The following is a 9106-nucleotide window of genomic DNA, read 5'->3' as shown; positions in this document are numbered from 1 at the left end:
ATCCAACCATCTCATCCTCTGTCTTCCCTTTCTCCTTCCGCCTTCAATCTTCCTCAGCATCAGGATCTTTTCAAATGAGTGGTGGCCAAAGTATTGGAGTTTCAGCTTCAGCTATCCAGTGGGGTCTCAAAGAGTCAGATATGACTTAGTAACTGAACAACAACAACAACAATAGTCACTTAGTTTCCCCCCAAGTCAGTTCCTGGGGCGCAGAGAGGGGACTTCGGGCTCTGGGTGGAGGAAAGGGCTTTGGAGAGGTGTCCCCTCACCTCCAAGATCCAGCGTTCCGGAGTCATCTCATCCTAAGGAGGAGTCGGGTTTGGCGGGATCCGCTCCTGGGCACAGGGCGCCTGGGGACGGCAGGGGGCGCTGTCCGCAAGGCTTTGGTTCCAGGGTCCGCTCTCCGAGCCCGCAGCCGCGCGTGCGCAGTAGCCGGGTGGGGATGGGGGCGTTCCGCAGGCCGGAGCCCGGCTTTCGCCTGGAGAGGCGGGTGGTCAACGGACCTCGCGCTGCAGAGCCGGGACCGGACGGGCGGTGCAGAAGGCCCGGGGGGCCGCGGCCAGGCCCGGAGCCTCTCAACCGCGCGCCGAAGGCAGTGAACTTTGGTAAAAGTTGTTTCATTTTTATTAACTGTGCTCCTTGTGGGAAAATTGTAAGCGTAGACACAAATCTCCCACGGTCACTCCCTGCAGAGAGGGGCGCTGCTGCGTGGGGGGCCCGGTTCAGACCTCTCTCGCCTCCCCGGGGGTCTCTGTGAATCGCTTGCACCCTTCTGGAGCCGCTGATTTCAGTTCAGTGCAGGGAGAATCAACCCCGGTGCCCGGGATGGGGAGCTCTGAAGAGCATCGTGGCCAGCAGGACCAATGAGGGGCGCTTGTGCGTCCCCGACAGGGAGCGCTGCGACCCCATGGGAAGGGCCTCCCAGACCGTCCTGAAAGCTCCTTGGACGGCTGCGGTTGGAGGGACTTGCAGCCTGAGGTCCTGCAAGGACAGGGGCGTTGGGCTGGAGTCGGGGAAGTGCAGGTAGGGGGAGAAGAGGGAGGGAAGGCGGGTCCTTTGGCTTTGCTGGGCCTCACTGTTCAATGGGGTTACTAATAGTTGCCTTGGTGGTGGCGGGGGGGGGGGGGGGGGGGGGGGGGGGGGGGGGGGGTGGTGGCGGCTAGGTGTGCAATGAGTGAGGATAACTCTGGCACCTGGTTGCTGAGATCACGACAGTCCTGCCCACCAGTGAGATCGGGCAGCCCTGGATGTGCGAGTACCAAGGGGCAAGGTCAGTGCCTGGGCCCAGAACCGGGCCTCAACTGTGGTCTTCCTGGGGGGTGGTGGTGAGGGGATCAGGGAGGGACGATTTTCCTCCCTACTCCTGGCCGTGGCCAAGCGCTGCCCATTGCCCACCCCCTTGGCTTCTGAGTCCTTAAACGCTAGTCACCAGCTCTATAACTTCAGTTCAGTAGGAAATCTCTGCAAGTTGTAGTTTCCTTATTTAGAAACTGGAAGCTGGCTGCTGGTGAGGGCAGTGTTAGGTCCTTGGTTCTGTCCCATCCCCACCCCCCACCCCCTGCCACCCACCTCGACCTTCTCTGGGAATTTGCAAACTCTGAAGGGTGCTGGGATAACCTGAGACTTGATAAGTGTCCAGGCACCCACCCTGGGCTCTCCTCCGACAGGTATGTGCTGTAGGTCCGGCTGGCACAAGGTTCCTTGGACCTTCCTGGGAACACATGTCCTGGGGTTTGGTTGTGGACCCCACTGGCCCCTGGCACTGGGAAGGGGAGTGCCAAGGTAGTGGGGTGTGGGGCGGGATCTATCCCAGACTCGTTAACCTGGGAGGCTATGCAGAGAGGGAGGGATTTTAGTGGTTTTGTTTGGGCAGGACCCTGAGCTGATGTTTCCCTTAGAAGGTGTCATTGCTCCTAGGTGTAAGGATACCGCTGGACTTGGATAGCCTGGGGGGGGTCAGGTCCTAACCTGAGTTCACTTGCCCGAGGTCTGGGTTCTGACCTGGGTTCACTTGCCTGGTGCCTGCCTCTCCCCACAGGTCTTAACTTTGATGAGTGAATAGTTTTAACAATCGCATCTTTCCTTCCCAGTTGAGGGCCAGTTCATACTTGAGTTCCTTCATCCCTATAGCAGCCCTGCAATACTGGAAGTACTCAGACCCACTCCTGGGAGATAGCTCGTAGACTCCTCAGGTGGGAGATGAGGCTTTACCCCATGGAGCCTGGTGCCCAGACAGGCCCGTCCATGCTGGGGGAGCTGAAACTCCAGACCCTATTCATGACAACAGTGACCCTGAGGACTCCAGCCGAGCATCTGGGGCTGTCTGGGTGGGCCTGGGTTCAGCCTGTTCTAGAGGCCGGGGGTCAGGAGTGGCAGTGTCCACCTCTGGCTCCCATGCCCCTCCCTGTCCCTCACTGGGACCTGGCCCTCTGTGGAGGCTCTGCCTGTTTGCGTTTTAGTATAACCAGGGCTTTCTCCTGAGGTCTGGAGGAAGGTCCACCTCAAGGAGGGGGGCTCTGCATCTTTGGGGGGAGGGCAGATGGGATGTAGGGAGCATTGGGGCGACAGGAGCTGTGCCTGGCCCCACTGGCCAGAACTCGGTCTCCCAGGCCTGAGCTGTTTGTGCTTCTCACCTCCAGAGCGCATCTGGGTCATCACGCCCCCCACAAGCAGCCAGTCCAGGGCCTGTCTGCGACGCCAGACCCTGCCCGTGGCCAGCCACTTTTCCAGAGGAAAGCACGGCCCCACAGGAGGCCCCACCCGCCCCGTCACAGCTTTGAAGGTGGGAGCCAGGAGGCCAACTCGAAATGGCATGGAGGGTAAACAGCTGAGGACCCAGTTTGGCCTGGTCAGGAGGCTGGCCGGCTACAAAGGGACACTGTGAGGGATGCCCGGCTGCAGAAGGGACCCATTCAGTTCCCCCTGAACGGGACTTGCCTGCTAATTAGGTGGGGAGGACCCTAGCAGTGGGTGGGCTGCAGGAAAAGGGTGGGATGGGTAAGCGGGGGGTGACTGACCCTGCTAGGGGAGAGCTGCTGTTTCCGAATAGCTAGAGCTGAAAGTCCAAGCCTGGTCCTGCGCACCCGCCGCCCCAGAACCGTGCGAGGTGCTGTTAAAAATGGGGATGTGCCAGCCCTGTCCCAGACCTCCCTCCTGCATTGGGTGGGGGGGTTGCACCCATCATACCTCTGCTGGTGTTTGTCAGGGAGCAGGCCTTTGGCACGCTGCTGCTGTCTGGGAGGTGGCGCTCCCTACGGCTCTGGGGCGGCTGGTGGGGCTCAGGGCAGGAGAAATCCCACACTTGTTCCTCTACTTAGCGGGCTCTGCAAATATTTCCGTGTTCTCCGTATGCTCTGCTGGGAGAGAGGGTGGGAAGCTCTAGTTCTGTCATTTTGTCTCATAGTAGGATGGTGCCATATTATCCCCACTTCACAGGTGAGAAAACTGAGGCTCCACCAGGCTGATGACTTCCTCAAGGTCACAGCATGTGGGGGCCTGGCTGTGCCCTGTGGTTCTGGCTTCTGGGGGTGGATGGAGGCTGGGAAAGTGATGTTAATTTCAGTGTGCAGGCGGGTTGGAGCCACAGCCCCCGTAACCTCTTAATACACTCCATGTGGCCTCACTGCACATGGAACGCATGTCAGGGCCGCCCAGGGCTCTGGGTTGGGGAGGTGAGGAAGACTCTCCTGTAAGTGCTGGTGGACAGCATGAAGACAGGCCTGGGGGGAGGCCCGGGCTTCCAGGGAAAGGGGCCCTCTTCTCTTCCAGGATGCCCACCCACACACACAGCCCACTTCTGTGGTCCATGTGGCAGTGGTGGCACTGAGATTCATCTCTAGACCCTTCCGGGTGTGTTTGCTGTTCCTGGGACGGCACCGACCTGTTTGCTTAAGGTGGTTTCAGTGACTCTTGGTGGGCATCTGGTGGCTCAGTCGGGGTCACTTTGTGCCCCCTGTCTGTGCTGAGGGCACTCGTTCAGGACTTGTTAGGAGTGGGGTTAATGGATCCCAAAGGTGAGACTACTCAGGGTGTGAGCAGGGGCCTTAACAGAACATTGTAGTCCCACTAGAGGTAGTGAGTCGATCAGACAGGCCCGAGGCGTCCTGAGCAAGGGGGTCCTGGGTGACCCCCTGCCCCACTCTTGGGTCCATGGTATGGTGGTTCAGAGGCCAGGCAGTTTTGGACAGACAGTGGCTGGGGCTCCTGGCTCAGGTGGTCAGGAGAGCACTTGGTCTTTGGTGCTCCCTGACTGCATAGGTACACCCTAAACCCCTGCCTTCCCCCCACCCCGCCCTGCCGGCTCTGTTGCTGATGAGGGTCACTGGGGAGGGAGGCCTGGGGACGCCCCTGCCACAGGCTTCTCATGCTCCTGGGCAGACCCCCGCACAGAGGCCAGGGGCTCAGTGAAGTCCCGTGTGAATTACTCCTTGATCGAGTGGAGCGGAGTGAAAGCGGAGCTGCCGTTCCATTGTTCTCTCCAGGCGCAAAAGAATGTGCTCAGACAGGTAAAAATAACGGGGAGGTTTGCTTAGCGAGCAGACTGTTCCCAGAGCAATGTGCAACTGGATTGAAAAGCGAGCTGCCGTTTCTTAGGCTGTCCCTTGAAGTCTGAAAGGTTTTTCATTCCAGAGTGTCTGGGGAAGCTGACTTCTGTGTCTGTTCCGCCCACCCACTTCCCAGTTTCGAATGAAGGATCACTGGGAGGATAGAATTGAAGAGAGAATCTGGAAGTAAATGTGACCTCCTTAACTCTAAAGATCTTACTCTTGAAATTACAGACTCTGGATTTCAGTGCTAGAAGACCCTAAGGGGCGCCAGGCGGCTGACACTTGCTCAGGGACACGCAACGGGCTAGTAGCAGGAGCTGAACCTGAACCCAGGTCTTTGGGCTTCCAGCTTCTGGGGTTGGGAATCAGAGCAGAGTGTCCTGGTTTGTGTGGCTTCCTTTTACACCCAGACGCTCATGTACTACCTGACATCTTCCACTCGACATGATGAAACAGGAAAGAAATTGAATTTGTTTTCTATTGCCATGTGACAGATTACCGGATTTGTTAACAAATTTGGCAGATTAAAACACATGCATTGATTATCTGACAATTTCTGTGGGTCTGGAGGCTGGGAAGGCTTAGCTGGGTCCTGTGCTCAGGGTTGAGCAGAATTGCAGTGCTCGGGAAGACTCTCGGGAGTCCGCTGGGACAGTGACTGCATGAATGTTGAGGGTGGGCACGGGGCTGGACGCCGGGGTCTGTGACACCAGGCACAGTAGCTCGAGGCCTTGTGGCCAAGCTCATGGTCAATATAGCAAAGGTGCAATGGGAGTGACCCTCAGCTGACTAATACAGGGCCTCTCTGCTGTGGCCTGGGTCCATTCACAGCTGAGTCTTTGGTGGGGGCAGTGGGAGGGCCCAGTGTTACTATTTCCGGTCTGATTAACCCTGGTGAGTGAGGTGCTGGGGAAGGCCTTGAGCCTCCTAAGTTTGAATGTTGAGAGGCAATGTTTTATTCCCAAGTGGGGAGTACAATCTAGCCCAGAGACCAGGTGCTGGGGGGTGAAGTTCAAAAGAGGAAAAAATAAGGTAGGTTTTTCAAAGCTCAAAGACCTTGAGCTCGGTCTGTCCTTTATCAGGATCGCAGGGTCTCAGGGTGTTGGCTGACGATACCACGGGCTGGCTTGAGGGGGCTTGCTGCAAGTTCCAGGTGTTGGCTGGGATCAGCCATGTGTGGGACGTGCCTGAGTCAACGCTGTGGCACTCAGCCAGGTGAGTCCTGGGCTGGGCACACCAGGTGGCCAGGTCGGGGTGTGTCATGAGCCTCAGCTAGGTTTAATTTTATGTTGAAAAATTATCAAATAAGATGGTTCTCAAATTTGAGTGTCGTGGAGCAAAGCTATGCTTATTACATAAATAAAAGGATATTCTAGCAGGCAGCTGCTTTATAAGGTCTGCAGATGGGTTGCTATGTCTTGGCGGGCCTATGTAGTCAGAGGGGCACAGGGTTTTTTTGAAAAAAATCATTTATTTTTAATTGAAGCAATTTAATTGCTTTGCAATCAACATGAATCAGCCATAGGTATACATCTGTCCCCTCCCTCTTGAACCTCCCTCCCACCCCATGCTGCCCCTCTAAGGTGGTCACAGAGCCCCAGTTTGTATTCCCTGAGTCATACAGCAAATTCCCACTGGTTATCTATTTTGCATATGGTAATATGTATGTTTCCATGGCACACTCTCCATTCATCTCATTCCCTCCCGCCCTCCCCTGAGGTTCACAGTCTGTTCTCTGTGTCTGGGTCTCCATTGCTGCCTTGCAAATAGATCCATCAGTACCGTCTTTCTAGATTCCATGTGTATGTGTTGATGTACAATATTTGTTTTTCTCTTCCTGGCTCACTTCACTCTGTATAATAGGCTCTCGTTTCATCCACCTCATTAGCACTGACTCAAACGTGTTCCTTTATATGGCCCAGTAATATTCCATTGTGTGTATGTACCACTTCTTCTTTGTCCATTCATCTGTCAGTGGGCATCTAGGTTGCTTCCATGTCCTAGCTATTGTAAATAGAGCTGCAGTAAACAGGGGGGGACATGTGTCTTTTTCAGTTATGGTTTTCTCAGGGTATAGGGCACAGGGTTTTATTATATCTGTTTTATAGATGAGGAAGCTGAGATTCTGAAAAGAGTTTCTGTGAAGGGCCCAGCAGTAACTTCAGAAGGTTCTAGTGGCAGAGATGGGGCAGTGTCCCCTGGCCTCTCTGGGAACTCAGTGGTCCTCTGTCTTTGGAGCCCCCTGGAGAAACGTGAGTGAAGCCTTCACAGCACCTCTGCCCAGTCTGGGTGGGTCCAACGCCTGCATCTTTATAACGGTCTTCCAGATGCCTCTGGGTTGGGCTGAGATCCGTTGGAACATCATTTCGATTATCAGACCCAGAAGTTTGGGTCAGTGATGAGATGCGGACAAGCATCGTCCACTCCCTGAGTAATGGATGATTTCATCCACGGCGGCTGCTGACACACTCGTTTTCCTGGGACTGAATGAGACCGTGCGGCTGTGATTATGTGTTCTGTGACTGACCCACTGCCAACACTGGAAGTTTAGAATCCACAATTCAGCCAACTTTATTGAGTACCTACTGTGGTTGGTGGCTCAGAGGTTAAAGCGTCTGCCTACAATGCGGGAGACCTGGGTTTGATCCCTGGGTCAAGAAGATCCCCTGGAGAAGGAAATGGCAACCCACTCCAGTATTCTTGCCTGGAGAATCCCATGGACGGAGGAGCCTGGTAGGCTACAGTCCACGGGGTCGCAAAGAGTCGGACACGACTGAGCGACTTCACCATCACTGTGAGAGAGGCAGGGAATGCTGAGCCAGGCACCACAGAAAGCAAGCCTTGAGGCCAGGATGCTCCCCTTGGCTCTGCACAGTCTGTCTGTTCTGCTTAGAGGTGCCCGGCACGAGTAGAAAGCGGATTAGGCTTCTGGTCTTTTGCAGCACACAGAGAGCGGCGGGCTTGGGGGTTGCTGGGAGGGTGGGGCGTGTGGCGCTGCCGATACTTCTGGCCTCAGTGGGGCTGGTCTTCTCCACGCTTGGGTGCCTGTCCGCTCTGACACCGCTGTGTGACCCGCAGTGTCTTTAGGTCTCTCCATTCTGCGTCCATCACAGCCCTCATCCTGTGCATGCAAGTACATCCATTAAACAGTCTCCTCAATAGGAAAAGCTTCGATTTCCCCAGGGGCTCTGACGAGTGGCATTACTGGTGTCGATGCCTTTCCCATAGAGCTGGCGGAAGCAGCTCCTGTCTTCCAGCGCGAGAGGTGTCTCTTGTTTCTAATGATTTACTGTGCTCACAACATTGATGTTCACAAGCAAATGCATATTTATCCTGGTTCGGAAATCTGCTCCCCCACAGTATGCACACATGTGAGGGAAAAAACAGAAGAATCAGAGTCTGGCAGGATTTCAGAGGAAGGAGAGAGGCTGGATTTCTTGATTTCCTCTGCACACCTGCCACCTCCCCAGCTGGGCACCTTGAATCAATTTACAGATGACTGCCGAGAAAAGCTTGAGTTGGATTAATTTCAGACATTGATCAGCAATTTCTTTTTCAACCAGAGTTTGTAGGGTGCTTACAGTGTCAGGCACAGTGCCAGGGGTCAGAGGGCAAGAGCTGAGAGGAGACAGATGGCCTCTCAAGGTCAGGGGAAGGGAGAGGCCAAAACAATAAAATTTGTGAAAGTCAGGATGGAAGAGGAGCTAGCTGGAGTATCAGGGAAGGGGCCATGGAGGAGCTGTGATGTCAGGAGAGGAGCACCAAGGATCTAGGGCATCAGGGAGGAGACTAGAGCAGCTGGGGCACGAGGCGGGTGCGTGGGGAAGGTGGCATTTAAATGGGGTCTTGGAGGAACTTCCCCGGTGGTCCAGGGGCCAAGACTCTGCACTTCCAGTGCAGGAGGGGCTGGGTTTGATCCCTGGTTGGGGAATCAGATCCCATATCCTGCAATGAAGATTGAAGATCCTGCGTGCTGCTACTGACACCCGATGCAGCCAAATAAATAAATAAGATATTAAAAAGATAAATGGGACCCTGTAGTCTGTGCAGGAGTGTGCGTGGCCCAGAGGCTTGGTGGCGGGATGTGGGTGCTGCTTCCTGGCCACAGAGCTGGAAGAGCTGATTGGAGGGCACATGGGCTGACAGCGGCCCAGGTCACCCATCTAAGGGGCAAAATGGCATCCCAGAAAATAAACCTGACTGGCAAACGTACACTTGGGTTCGGGAGTTGGAGAGAAGTGAGCAGCTTCTTCTTGCCTCCAAGGCAGAGCCTGGGGGTGCAAAGTCACATGCAATGCCATTTTTATTTTGCACACTGGGTAGGAAGTGTTCGTTCCTTCCCTGCACTCAACAAATAAATGTGAACACATATGCCAAGAATATCAGGACTTCCCTGGTGACTGAGTGGTAAAGAGCCTGCCTAACAGTGCAGGGGACAAGGGTTCAATCCTTGGTCCGGAAAGATCCCACGTGCCCCAGGGCAGCTGAGCCTGAGAGCCCCAACTACCGAGCCCACGTGTTGCAATGACTGCAGCCCACATGCCCTGGAGCTCCATGCC

General features: G+C 55.2%; 1 long non-coding RNA gene across 2 annotated transcripts; it reads left to right on the top strand.

The window, feature by feature from the left end:
- Positions 1-457: 457 nt before the first annotated feature.
- Positions 458-8575, top strand: LOC132658394 (uncharacterized). 2 transcript variants are annotated; one of them, XR_009598000.1, is made up of 3 exons: positions 458-605; positions 2640-5762; positions 6656-8575. It is a non-coding gene; the product is annotated as an uncharacterized LOC132658394 (long non-coding RNA). The 2 variants fall into 2 exon arrangements; XR_009597999.1 differs by having other exon boundaries at positions 2640-8575.
- Positions 8576-9106: the final 531 nt, after the last annotated feature.

Source organism: Ovis aries, chromosome 22 (genome assembly GCF_016772045.2).
Source record: "Ovis aries strain OAR_USU_Benz2616 breed Rambouillet chromosome 22, ARS-UI_Ramb_v3.0, whole genome shotgun sequence".
In the NCBI taxonomy this organism is placed as follows: Eukaryota; Metazoa; Chordata; class Mammalia; order Artiodactyla; family Bovidae; genus Ovis; species Ovis aries.
This window is presented reverse-complemented; position numbering and strand designations above follow the sequence as displayed.